Source organism: Cnephaeus nilssonii (assembly GCF_951640355.1).
Source record: "Cnephaeus nilssonii genome assembly, chromosome: 4".
Classification (NCBI taxonomy): Eukaryota; Metazoa; Chordata; class Mammalia; order Chiroptera; family Vespertilionidae; genus Cnephaeus; species Cnephaeus nilssonii.
In genome coordinates, this window is record NC_137075.1 from 70,636,784 (window position 1) to 70,650,298 (window position 13,515).

Below are 13,515 nucleotides of genomic sequence, written 5' to 3' on the forward strand. Positions count from 1 at the left end.
CTGCGTTTCTTTTATTAGAAGCTTATAGTCCCTCCCGCATCTCCTCGCCTGTGGCTCGATAAGCCTCACACAGATTCCGTTCGATAGTTCCCCAGCAGGGCTGATAATCAATAACCAATGCCAGGGGTCAATAGAAAGACCTCCGTAAAGCCCTTCATATTTGCCCCAGTTGCTTCATGCTTTGGCTATTTTTTCCTACCTCTTGCAGCCCAGTCCCCCTTTTTTTTTTTTTTTTTTTTTGAAGCTAATTAAGAGAGAATACTAGCTGAGCCTGTGCCTATTGCAGAAACAAACCACCGAACTGTTTTTGCAATAACTTGTTTAATAGCTGGAAGCTAATCACACCCCCTTTCTCTTTTATGGGGAATTACTGGTTGGATTGCATTGTTCTGGGGAGCTTAGGTATTTGACCCATTTCAAACAGGTTTGGGAGTGTAAGGTTGTCAATCATGTGTGTCAGCTGGTGGCATTTAAGCCTCAGAATTTTGAGAATTGTCCAAAAAGCCCCCCTCCCCATCCTGCAAAAAAAAATAGCTTGAGGAGGGGAGGAAGCAAGGTGACATCATATACTTCATACTGACTAACATAGAACAATATTGGTCTATGCAGCTAATCCTCGCAAAGGCTTTGGAGGTTATGAGAATTAACGTAGTTATCAGCAAACGTAAAAACATTTGATGCAGAATCAGTGATTATATTTCCTGCATACATAAACCAACTCTTTTCTCCCATAGTCGATAGGAAGTAGAATGCACAATTTTTAAATCCAGTCCTAACTTCAGCTTTTTAGCACGCTAAAGGCAATAGTTGAAAATAAGTAACAAAACGTTAACTTTCATTCTTTTCCTTCCCCCCACCCCCTCCTTTGGAAGTCCAAGCAATACAATGACTAACAACCAAACAGTAAAAAGCATAAATAAAAAGCATGGGTAATCATGAATCAAATCATGCTATAGTCATGTCACTTATTTGATGAGGTTTTGATCTTCTAGTTGTTATTTGAACTTTAATTATTTCTGTCCTTTGCAGTTAAACTGATACATTGTATTCTTCCTGGCACCATTTCTGATACAATACCAGTGACCTTTCTTCACTGAAGCTTTAATCCAGCTTTAGATATAATCTACCTGTATATGATTAGCAATCCTTATGCCCTGAGCATCAGATAAATTATTTTCCCCTATACATGTTGACTTATAAAATTATATTATTGATCCACTACAAAATAGTTGGGAGCTAAACACTTTTTTTTTTTTACTTTTTTCTTGTGACATCACATATATCATAAAGTGCACAAATCTTAAATGTATAGCTAGGTCTAGCCTTGCCTGGGTAGCTCAGTTGGTTAGAGCCATGGTCGGCAAACTGCGGCTCGAGAGCCACATGCGGCTCTTTGGCCCTTTGAGTGTGACTCTTCCACAAAATACCACGGCCTGGGCGAGTCTATTTTGAAGTGGCGTTAGAAGAAGTTTAAGTTTAAGAAATTTGGCTCTCAAAAGAAATTTCAATAGTTGTACTCTTGATATTTGGCTCTGTTGACTAATGAGTTTGCCGACCACTGGGTTAGAGTGTTGTCCCGATACCCTAAGGTTGCAGGTTCAATCCCAGGTAGGGCAATTCAAGAATCAACCAATGAATGCATAAATAAGTGGAACAACAAATGGATGTTTGTCTCTCCCTCCTTCTAAAATCAATTTTTAAAAAATTTTTAAGCCCTAGTCGGTTTGGCTCAGTGGACAGTGTTGGGCCCACAGACTGAAGGGTCGCAGGTTTGATTTCAGTCAAGGGCTTGCACTTCAGTTGCAGGCTCAATCCCTGGCCCCAGGCGTGGGAGGCAACCGATTGCTGTGCTCTCTTACATCTATTGCTGTGCTCTCTTTCATCGATGTTTCTCTCTCTGTCTCTCCCCCTCCCTTCTACTCTTTCTAAAAACAAACAAACAAACAAAATCAATGGAAAAATACCCTTAGATAAAGATTGACAAAACACACACACACACAAAACAAACAAATGTACTCTCAAAATAAAATTTGAGAATAAAAAAAAATTTTAACGTGCAGAGCTAGGTGAAATTTTACATATGGACACACTCACGTTACCACCACCAGATTAAAATATACAGTATTTCCAGTGCCGAAAAGGTTCCCTTATGCTCTCTCCCAGTCATACCTTTCACTCTGACATAAACACCAAGTGACTAAACACTATAATTTAAAGTTCAAAATTCTAAAAGTATGCTTCTACACACAATGAACTACACAATAACTAGATTGAGTTTAAAAAAAAATTTTTTTTTTTTTTGCTGATATTCCCAGCTAGTGAGGAAGAATTTAAATGTCTAAAAGTCTTCCTGTTTAATGAATCTTATTTGTGTGGTGTACTTTTTAAAAAGCAATGAAACTCTATTAACCTAGAAATATAATTTGGAAAATTATATACAATTATATTTGGAAATATAATTTGGAAAGAAGCTGGACTAAAGCTTTTTCCTTTTGTAGTGTCTCTTAAGAGTGTAGGTTGTTTGTGCTTGTCTTTTTATAATAAAACTAGGGGTCCGGTGCACAAAATTCATGCACGGAGGGGTGTCCCTCAGCCCATCCTGCACCCTCTCCAATCCAGGACCCCTCGGGAGATGTCTGACTGCCGGTTTAGGGGATCGGGCCTAAATCGGCAGTCGGATATCCCTCTCACAATCCGGGACTGCTGGCTCCTAACCACTTGCCTACCTGATCGCCCCTAACCACCTCTGCCTGCCAGCCTAATGCCCCTAACGGCTCCCCTGCTGGCCTGATCACCCCCTAACTGCTCCCCTGTCAGCCTGATCGCCCCCTAACTGAGCCTCTGGCTGCTGGGCAGCCGCCATTGGCGGCTTGCCTAAGCCTCGGGCTGGCCCAGGGCAGCTGGGCAGCCACCATCACCGGCTTCCCTGAGCCTTGGGCCGGCCCTGGGCAGCAGCAGCTGCCATCCGCGGCTTGTCTGAGCCTCAGGCAGCCACTGTGGCTTTGTCCAGAAGGTCATCCAGAAGGTCTCCCGGTCTAATTAGCATATTACCCTTTTATTAGTATAGATTAACAATTTTATAGCACATTACTGTACTTAAAAGAACACATTTTCAACCTGTTTAAAAAGGTATCTTAACCAGAAATAATTTCCCTATTCGTTAGAAAAAGATCTAGAAGCATCTGTATTTAAAAGAATATTTGAATTCAAATTTTTCTATCAATTTCAAGGAACTGAAAGTACTCTTCCCATTGATTTTTCTGAATTAATGAAGCTTTCCCAGTGAGTTCTTCATATTCTGAGTGAGCAGAGAGGTAGAGAAAGTCCATGTGGTGACAAATACAAAACAACTGATATTTGATTTTCTTTGTAATATATTTTTTAATTTATTTCAGAGGGAAAGGGAGAGGGAGAGAGACATAGAAATATTGATGATGAGAGAATCATTGATCGCCTGCCTCCTGAACGCCCCCTACTCGGGATCAAGCCCTCAACCCAGGCATGTGCCCTGACCAGGAATCGAACCATGACCTCCTGGTTCATAGGTCGATGTTCAATCACTGAGCCACGTAGGCCAGGCATATTTGCTTTTTTTGTTTTGTTTGTTTTAACCAAAAGGCCCTATAACTATTTTGAGTAGGTGTGCTTCTTGATTACCAAATCACTCTGTCTTCACTTCTGTCATATTAAATACCAATTTTACTTTACTGTTGATCTCTTTAAAGCATTTGTTGTATCCACTTCTCACTAATTAAAAACATTCTAACTTTAAGGACTTAGTTACAAAGAATGACTGGGCAGTGTAAAATGAAGTTAGTGAGACAATTGTTACTACTTGAACATATTTTGGTGGTTCTTCTAGAACCCATTGCATTTTCAAAAAGTTAAGTCTGCCTGAACCACACTTTCTTTTGTTGACTACACTTGAATAGAATTGAGAAAAAAGGAAGTAGCACTTCCTGAAATAATTAGACTTTTCAGCTCATTATACTTAACCTCCAGAAGACAGATAGTTGGAAAACAAAACCTGTACACTAATCTAAAAACACCTATTAAACTTTTTCTGGCATGATCAATAGAACATTTACCAGGCGCACCGGTTAATAAAAACACAATAATTTCAAGAGAAATATCAAAAATCCTTTATTCAAAGTAATGTCCATCGCTAACTACACATTTCCCCAATCTTTCAGGTAATTTGTGGATACCATCCCAATAGAACTTTTCTTGTTTTGAGGCAAACCATTCAGAGACCCAATTTTCCACTTCTTTGTACGTTTTGAAGTGATGCTCAGAAAGTGCGTGTTCCATCAATCTGAACAAGTGGTAATCTGAAGGAGCAAGGTCTGGTGAATACAGCGGGTGGGTTAATACTTCCCAGGCACGATCTTTTAACGTGACTTTAACTGGTTTTGAAGTGTGTGATGGTGCATTATCATGAAGCAAAATTACTTTGCCGTGTCTTCTGGCACATTCTGGTCGTTTCACCATCAAAGTGTGGTTCAAATTGATTATTTGTTGTTGGTAGTGATCAATATTAACAGTTTCACCTGGTTTTAGAAGCTCATAATACACCACACTGTCCTGATCCCACCAAACGCAGAGCATTGTCTTCTTTCCAAAGCGATTTGGCCTTGCAGTTGATGTTGATGGTTGAACTGGATCAACCCATGATTTTGTATATTTGGGATTCTCAAAATAAATCCACTTTTCCTCACCAGTCACAATTCGATGCAAAAAAGACTTTCATGCCACTGAAGCATTTTACTGATGACTTTTCGGTTTTCCATTTGTCTTTCATACAATTGATGTGGCACCCATTTCCCTTCCTTTAAAATCTTTCCCACTGCTTGTAAACGATCGGAAATTGTTTGCTGAGGAACATTTAATCTTTCTGCAAGTTGTTTTTGGGTTTGACACGCATCTTCATCCAATAATGCTTGTAATTGTTGGTCTTCAGACTTTTTCGGTTGACCTGGACGTTCTTTGTCTTTCACATCAGAATCATCACTTTTAAAGCGTTTAAACCAGCGTTCACAAGTATCTTGAGATGGAGCATGTTCACCATAAGCTTCCCAAAGTATACGATAACTTTCAGCAGCACTTTTCTTCAAAATAAAGTAATGAATTAAAACTTCCCGCAAATGCTCTTTTTTGGCACGAAATTCGACATTTTTAAGTGTAAAAATATCTATGATGTTAACACCTTCAGCAAATTTGACATATGTAGTTTTGAAGCTTGCTGTCAATACAACAAAATAGCATACATATCAAATCGCATATATATCAACATATGTGTAACTCCATCTATTGAAAAAAATCCACATTATTAACCGGTACACCTGGTACCTTACCAGTAAAAGGTTCATACTCTTGTATTTTTAGCACAGAGGATGTTAGTCTTTAAAACAGATTACAGTTTCCCCCTCTTATCTGCAGGTATACATTCAAGACCCCCAAATGGATGAAACCATGGATAATACCAAACCCTATATGTACTATGTTTTTTCTAGTACATACATGCCTTTTCACTTAAAGGAAGCACTTTACAGCCTCTATTTGGCATATCCAAATTGCCAGCATCACTACACTTGGGCTTTGGGGCCATTATTAGTAAAATAAGAGTTACTTGAACACAGGCACTGTGGTCCTGCCACATTGATCTGATAACCAAGATGACTATTCAGTGACTAATGAGCAGGTAGCATGGATACACTAAGCCAGAGATTTTCAATCATTGTACTGCAAGAATTTTTAAAACATGCAACACCTAGCTATTTGGTCAGGGGCACTGACCTCTTTTCCCTTTGATTGTCAAATAAAAAAATGACAACAGCCAACACAATAGCCATCCAGTGTGAATGAATCAAAATTATACCTTTTTTTCCCGTCATATCAGCAAAAAATATATAATCTATTTTTTGGTGTGCCGCAGACTTTAGTAATTAGTTTCTGTGCCCTGAGATGAAAAAGGTTGAAAATCGCTGCACTAGACAAAGGGATAATTCACGTCCTAGGCAAAATAGAGCAGGATGGCATGAGATTTCATCACGCTACCTGCACAATTTAAAACTTAGGAATTATTTATATCTGAAATTTTCCATTTAATATATTCCAACCACAGTTGACCACAGATAAATAAAACTACAAATAAGGGGGACTACTGTATCTGATAAAATGGATGCTATCTGCCATTGGAACAAGAGGACTTAAAACAAGAGTTGATAGTATACTATCTTTGGAATATTGTGATGCATGCCAAAATCAATGAGTTCATCTTCAAGACCCATATTGACATTTTTTTCTTGCAATTTTGTAGCATGAATACCAGATGGTTAATCAGAATAAAACACAGTGATTTCATCACAACACCAAAACAGCTAGGAAAATTAAATTCACCTTTTAACTTTTACATTTATGGATGCTATCATTGTCCCTGACAATAGATGTAGTCTTCCAAATATTGGTGGTATGTCAAATAACATGCAGCTTAACTTATCAGTACTTTGGTTTTATTAAAATGTCCCATGATTTCTCACAAAAGTGTTTTCAACAACTAAAATGAAAAGTCCTTTAAGGATAAGTTATTTTATCATATTTTTATCTCATAGCAACTAGACCAATATTGAGAGACAATCTTGAAAAGGCTAAAATCTATAAAGTATTTAGCCACCTGGAATTTGGGGATTAACTCAATTTTGATGAACATTTGAGGAAAATTATTTGTTTACTTTCTAGGATCTTTATATTTTTTGCCTAAAAGATTGCCTATAGTACAAATGCAAAGATTCTCTTAGATTATCTTGGTTTAATGTAATTTTTATTATTGTAGATAAATCCTAATGACACCACTTTATGTAACAGAATTGTGCTTTGCAAAATTATTTTTATGTCATGGCAAATGGCCCATAGTAATTAGGGCTTTCCTAATTTGGTTTCAACAAATTCTGTTAAATAGAGAAGCCTGTAAAACAAACACGTCTCACATCATGAGTCAGTTACTATTTACTGAAGTAGTGGTTTAGTTCAATGTTGGATTTTATCCGTTATTTCGATTATAAGCTGTTTTTGACTTAATCTCCTAAACTGCTTTACCTGTTAACTTGATTGTTTTTCTTAAGATCATCTGTGAGGTAAGAGTTTGAGAAACAATTCTATGGCAGAAGACATGATTACAATGTTTTACATTTTGTGTCATTTAATATTTTCAAAGGCACTTAATGACACTTGTCTTTACAGCGCCCATGATATAGGTAGAAATAAATGGGGTGTAACTTGTCCAAGGTTACATGGCTAGTGTGTATCAGATATGAGACTACTGTGTAGCCAGGGGCTATAAAGTCTTATCAAGTGATCTCTTTCAATGAACTTTCCTGGATACCATCAATTATTTATTATTTAGTGCTTCCTTATTTAACTTGCTTTCCCATTTTCTACCACATCAATCGTTTTTTCACTCTCCAGAAATCTTTTCTTTCCCCTTCATACTCAACATATAACCCTCATATCATAGTTAATAAAAGTAGAAACCAGAGCCATCACACTGAACAAAGATTCAGAGAAATGCTTTAAAATGCTAAAGAAAGTAATCTTTTTCAATGAATGATTGAGCTGATAAGTAAGAAAATTCCTCAGCGGCAAGAAGCCACAAAAGAAGTGAATGTAGCATGATAAAGCACCACACATGTTATTAGCTGTTTAGCTGCTTCCTGCTAGCCTAAAGCCTGGATTTTAATTTTATGTGTTGGTAGTATGGGGAAGTGACATTGGAGGCAATACCTTGTAGTGAGTTCTAATCAGAGACCTCAATCCCTCCAGCTTAATGCCAGAAAAATCAAAACATACATCTTCAGTGGATTAGGGGGGTAATAAACAGATCCTCAGAGGTTGGTGATGGGGTTTGTGCCTTGGCTCTGAGGGAAGGAGATACAAATTGGGGAAATAAAAGTCTTCCCTGAGAATTCATAAAGCTTATTCTGACACAAATTTGAAGCCTGAATTCACACCACTTCTGTAACTTTAGAAAGGGGGCGAAAGGGGAAGCACTTTAATGTGGTTTGTTACCTTGGTTCAATAGCAACCTCAAGCACCTGGAAAGAGCAAATGCAAGTTGTCTTTTGGGGAGTATACATAAAACCCAGAGTCCTAACAGATAAAATTCCAAGAAACATAAGCTCAAAATGAAAAATTACACTGAGGAATCTTACGTTACAAAAATTAAAGATGTCAGAATTAACAAATACATAGTATAAGTTATTCATTTATGTGAATTAAGAAATTAAACAATATTGATATATGATCAAGAAATAATCAGAACCAACTAAGCACATTTGGAAATAAATCATTTTTTAAAATGAAAAACATAGAAACTGAAATGGATGGTTAAACAACAGATTAAACAGTTTAGAAAAATGAATGAACTAGAACATTGGAGAAAAAAAAATCACCCAGAATACAGCCCAGAGAAATAAAAAATGGAAAATAATTATTCTAACTGGAATTTCAGAGGAATTATTCAAAAGATTAATGACTTAAATATTGCCCAAATTTATAAACACCAAGTTTCAGATTCAGAAAGCCCAAAAAATTCAAGTCAGGCTCAACGAAAATGAACACACTAGAGTAAAACCTCAAAATACCAAAGACAAATTATTTTTAAAAACAACCAAATGGAGACGATATTACCAACAAAGTTATTTGAGATTTTACTCTAATGTATTCAATAAAACATGAACAATTTCAACAGAGTATGAGAATCTCAGCAGAGATGGAAAGTATAAAACATAAATCATGGACCTGAAGAACACAAAAATTGAAGTGAAAAATTCACTTGAACTGTTCATCAGCAGATCAAACAAGAAAGGATCGATAAACTCAAAGACAAGTTATTGGAAATAATTCAGTCAGAAGAGCAAAAAGAAAAGAAATAAACAAAACTGAAGGAACTTATGGTACACCATAAAGAAGACCAATATCCACATTGAATTCCAGACAGATGAGAAAGAACCAAAAAACTTATTCAAAGAAATAATGGCCGAAAACTTTCCAAATCCAGGTATTAAATGTACATCCAGATCCAAGAAGTCAAAGGATACAAAAAAAGAGGAAACCAAAGAAATACACACCATGACACATTGTAATCAAATTGTCAAAGTCAAAGGCAATTTTGAAAGCAAAGAGAGAAGATACATGTTACATGCAAGGCAACCCTAGAAGACTATAATCAGATTTTTCAGCAAAAATCTTGCAGGCCAAAAAAGATCATCTTGCAGATGACGGTTTTAAAGTGCTGAAAATAAAAAGTGCTAAGAATAATATATTCTCCAAAACTATTCTTCGAAAGTGGAGAGAGAATGACTTTCCCAAATCATTAAAAGCTGAAGAAGTTCATCACCACTAACCCTGTCTTACATGAAATGCTAAAGAGAATTCTTGAAGTTGAAAAGCATTGGGAAAGATAAATATATAGACAAATAGTGTGTTACTTTAATTGTGTTGGGTAAATCACTTTAAAAGTTAAGAAAAGTATAAAATACGTTTTTAAACATACATAAGACAAATAGGTATAAATTGAGACAACAATACAGTGTTGTCAGGGATAAGTTAAAGTGTAGAGTTTTGGTATGCAATTAAACTTACTTTGTTACCAGCTTAAAATAGACTGTTAGAACTATAAGATATTTGCATAAGCTCCAAGGCTTACACACATACAACCTATAGAAATTACACAAAAGAAAAGTATAAAAGCATATCAGTACAAAAAACTCAACAAAACACAAAGGAAGACAAAAAAAGACAAACCAAGAACTATAAGACTAACAGAAATAAAAATCACTTAAATGGCAATAGTAAATCCTTTCTTATCAATAATAACTTTAAAAGTAAAGTAATTAAAATACCAAATCAAATGACCCAACTATATGTTGTCTACAAGAAACTCACTTTAGGTTTAAAGATACACATAGACAAAGTGAATGGGTGAAAAAAGATATTTCATGCCAGTACTAACCAAAAGAGAGCAGAGAAGGTTATACTTAGACAAAATAGACTTTAAGTCAATAACTGTCATAAGAGGCAAAGAAGAACATGATAAAATGATAAAAGGGTCAGTCCACCAGGAATATAGAACAATTTATAAATATTTATGCAACCAACATCAGGGTATCTAATCATCAAATATTTACAGAATTGAAGGGAGAAATTAATAATAATACCATAATAGTAAGACACTTTAAGACCCCCACTTTCAATAATGGATAGAACACCCAGACAGAAAATCAATAAGGAAACAGAGCACTTGAGCAAACTTATAAACCAAATGAACCTAACAGACTTATACAGAACATTCCATCCAACAGTATCACAATACTCATTCTTCTCAAGTACACCTTCCCTATTTCTCTAGGGAAGATCATATGTTAGATGACAAAATGAGTCTTAACAAATTCAAGACAACTTAAATCATACCAAGTATCTTGTTTGAACACAATGGAATGAAACTAGAAATCAGTAACAAAACTGGAAAATTCACAACTGTGTGTAAAGTAAACAGTATACTCTTGAACAACCATTGGGTCAAAGAAGAAATCAAAAGGGAAATTAGAAAATACCTCATGACAAAAGAAAGTACAACATAAAAATTATGGGATGCAGCAAAAGCAGTGCTACGAGGGAACAGTAGTGATAAATGCCTACATTAAAAAATAAGATTCAGACAAAAAGCCTAACTTTTCACCCCAAGGAACTAGAAAAGAACAAACAGCCCATAGTTAGCAGAAGGAAGGAGATAAAGACCAGAGCAAAAATAAATGAACTAAAGAATAGAAAAACAATAGAAATCAATGAAATGAAGAGGTGTGTGTGTTTATTAAAAAAGATAAAATTGATAGACTCTTAGCTAGACTAAGGAAAAAAATCAGAAATGAAGAGATATTACAATTCTATGAACAATTGCATATCAACAAACTGGACAACCTATAATAAATGGATAAATTCCTAGAAACATTCAACCTATTGATTTTTACCTCACAACATCCATAGAAATCTTCCTGATATGAATCATAGAAATAAATATAAAAGCTAAAACTTGTAGCAAAAAAAAAAGAGGAGAAAATCTTTGTTACCTTGAAGGAGACAAAGATTTCTTAGGAAACAAAAAGCATGAGTCAAAATTGACAAGACTTTATAAAAATTAAAAACTTGGGATTTTTTTTTGTGTGTTTTTGTTTTTGTTGTTGTTTTTGCAAGACAGATAATATAGAGGCAAGCCACAGATTAGGAGAAAATGTTTGTTTTTCTTTAGACCAGGAGAAAAATGCAGCACATATCTGGCAAAGTACTTGAATTCACAATATACTGGTATAAAGAACTCTTAAAATTCAATAATAAGAAAGTCTAATTGATAAAATATTTTAACAGAAACTTCACAAAAGAAGATACATGCATGGCTAGGAAGCCCATGAAAAGATGCTCAAGATCATTAATCATCAAGAAAATGAAAATTATAACCACAATGACATACCACTAAATATTAACTAGAAAGACTAAAATTGAAAAGATTATGCCAAGTATTGGCAAAGATGAAGATTAATTGAAATGTAAAGTTTTATGACCACACTAGAGGCCCGATGCACTAAGATTCGTGCAAGAATGGGCCTTCCTCACCCTGGCTGCCGGCACCGCCTTCGCTCTGGCCCAGAGCCACCTTTCCGCCTTCCCACACTGCCCAGAGGCCCTGAGCAGCTGGGGCGGCGCAGAACACCTGCGTCATCGCCATGGCAATGACGCAAGCATCCCACCCTGCCCCTGTCCATTCGGCGCCTGCGTATGCAAATTAACCTGCCATATTTGTTGGGTTAATTTGCATAGTCACTCCTGATTGGCTGGTGGGTGTCACAAAGGTATGGTCAATTTGCATCTTGCTCTTTTATTACTGTAGATTGAAAAATGTTGTGATAGTTTTTTTAAAATAAAGCATAAACTTGTTATAAAACATAGCCATTATATACCAAACTAGGGGTCCAGTGCACGAATTTGTGCACCTTGAAAGGAACTGTGGGCCGCAAGGCTGCGGTGGGCACAGGGGTGGGCCTCGGCCCATCCTCTGCTCCCCTGCCCGGCCCCTCCTGCCGTGGCCCCCAGTCCCCAGTCTGCCGGCAGCCCCACTCCCACTGCCACTGCTCCCATGCACTGACGGCGCTGGCCTCACTCGCACCCGCTGACGGCGCAGAGTGATTGGGGCTGGCACCAGCAGTGGGTGTGAGCGGGGCTGGTGCCGTCAGTGGGTGCAAGCGGCAGCTGCTGCCCTGATCGCCCCTCAGGAGCAGGGAGAGGTGGAGAAGCCATCGGGTAATCGGGACCAGCAGCTGCCACTCACACCCGCTGATGGCACCGAGCAATTGGGGCCGGCGCCAGGTGCCAACAGTGGGTGTGAGCAGCAGCTTTGTCACTGGCAGTGAGGGCGAGCGGGGCTGGTGCCAGCAGCAGGTTCGAGAGGCAGCTGCTGGCTCTGATCAACCCTCAGAAGCAGGGGGAGGTGGAGAAGCCCTAAAGGGTGATCAGGGCTGGCAGCCACCACTCCACCCACTGATGGCGCTGAGCAATCGGGGCTGGCGCCAGATGCCAGCAGTGGGTGTGAGTGGGGCGGGCACCGGCAGCAGATGTGAGTGCCCAGCGGGACCGCGGCGCGTGGGAGCAAATAATTTTCAGTAACCACCAGAGGCTTGCCCTGATGACAGCGACCAGCACCCCACCTTGGTCTGGCGCCTCCACTCACCTGCTCCATCATCCTGCCACAACCGATGCCCACCACGTTCCACACTCTGCTGCCTGCTGCCAATGCCCACCATGTTCTACGTGCACCCCCTGGTGGTCAGCGCACGTCATAGCGACCGGCTGTTCGGTTATTCCACCGTTTGGTCTATTTGCATATTAGGGTTTTATAGATAGATAGATAGATAGATAGATAGATAGATAGATAGATATCATGGAGTAGGAAAATCCCTGAATATATAATTTCATATAACTTAGTCTCCACCCTTTTTTCTTTCTCTTTTCCCACTTACCTGCCCTCTCCCCCTCAACAGGAGTGCTTGCTTAAAAACTCAAATGCCTAAAGGGCCCTAGATACTACAATTTGAGAGAGAATAGGGACTGTGTGAACTAGAGAGCACATATATAAAGAGGACAGCCACATTAATTCCGTTCCAGCTGCAAGATACCATTGCCAAATCACTTGATTTTTTCAAGAGAAATTAGAAATTCCTGTTTGATTTTTTAAAATACGAAATCTACTTTTAAATAATAATGGTATTGAAGTATTATTTAAAAACACTATAGATTAATGCTGAATAAGCCAAGCAAAACAGTTTATGAGTCAAACCCAAACAGGGGCTATTGTATTTTTCTACTTTACCCCCTTCTACTTTTGTATTACCTTCCTTGAAGGAGTAAAACAAATCAACACAATCTTTACAATCTCTCTCTATATAGAAGGCTTATATGCAAAGTGTTCCC

At 37.8% G+C, this 13,515-nt stretch overlaps 1 protein-coding gene across 1 annotated transcript in view; it reads left to right on the forward strand.

Moving 5' to 3' along the window:
* The window catches only part of GPR137C (G protein-coupled receptor 137C), a gene marked incomplete at its 5' end in the record, with an annotated part of 55,504 nt that overhangs the window by 959 nt on the left and 41,030 nt on the right, over positions 1 to 13,515 (forward strand). The gene's annotated exons all lie outside the window — the stretch shown is intronic.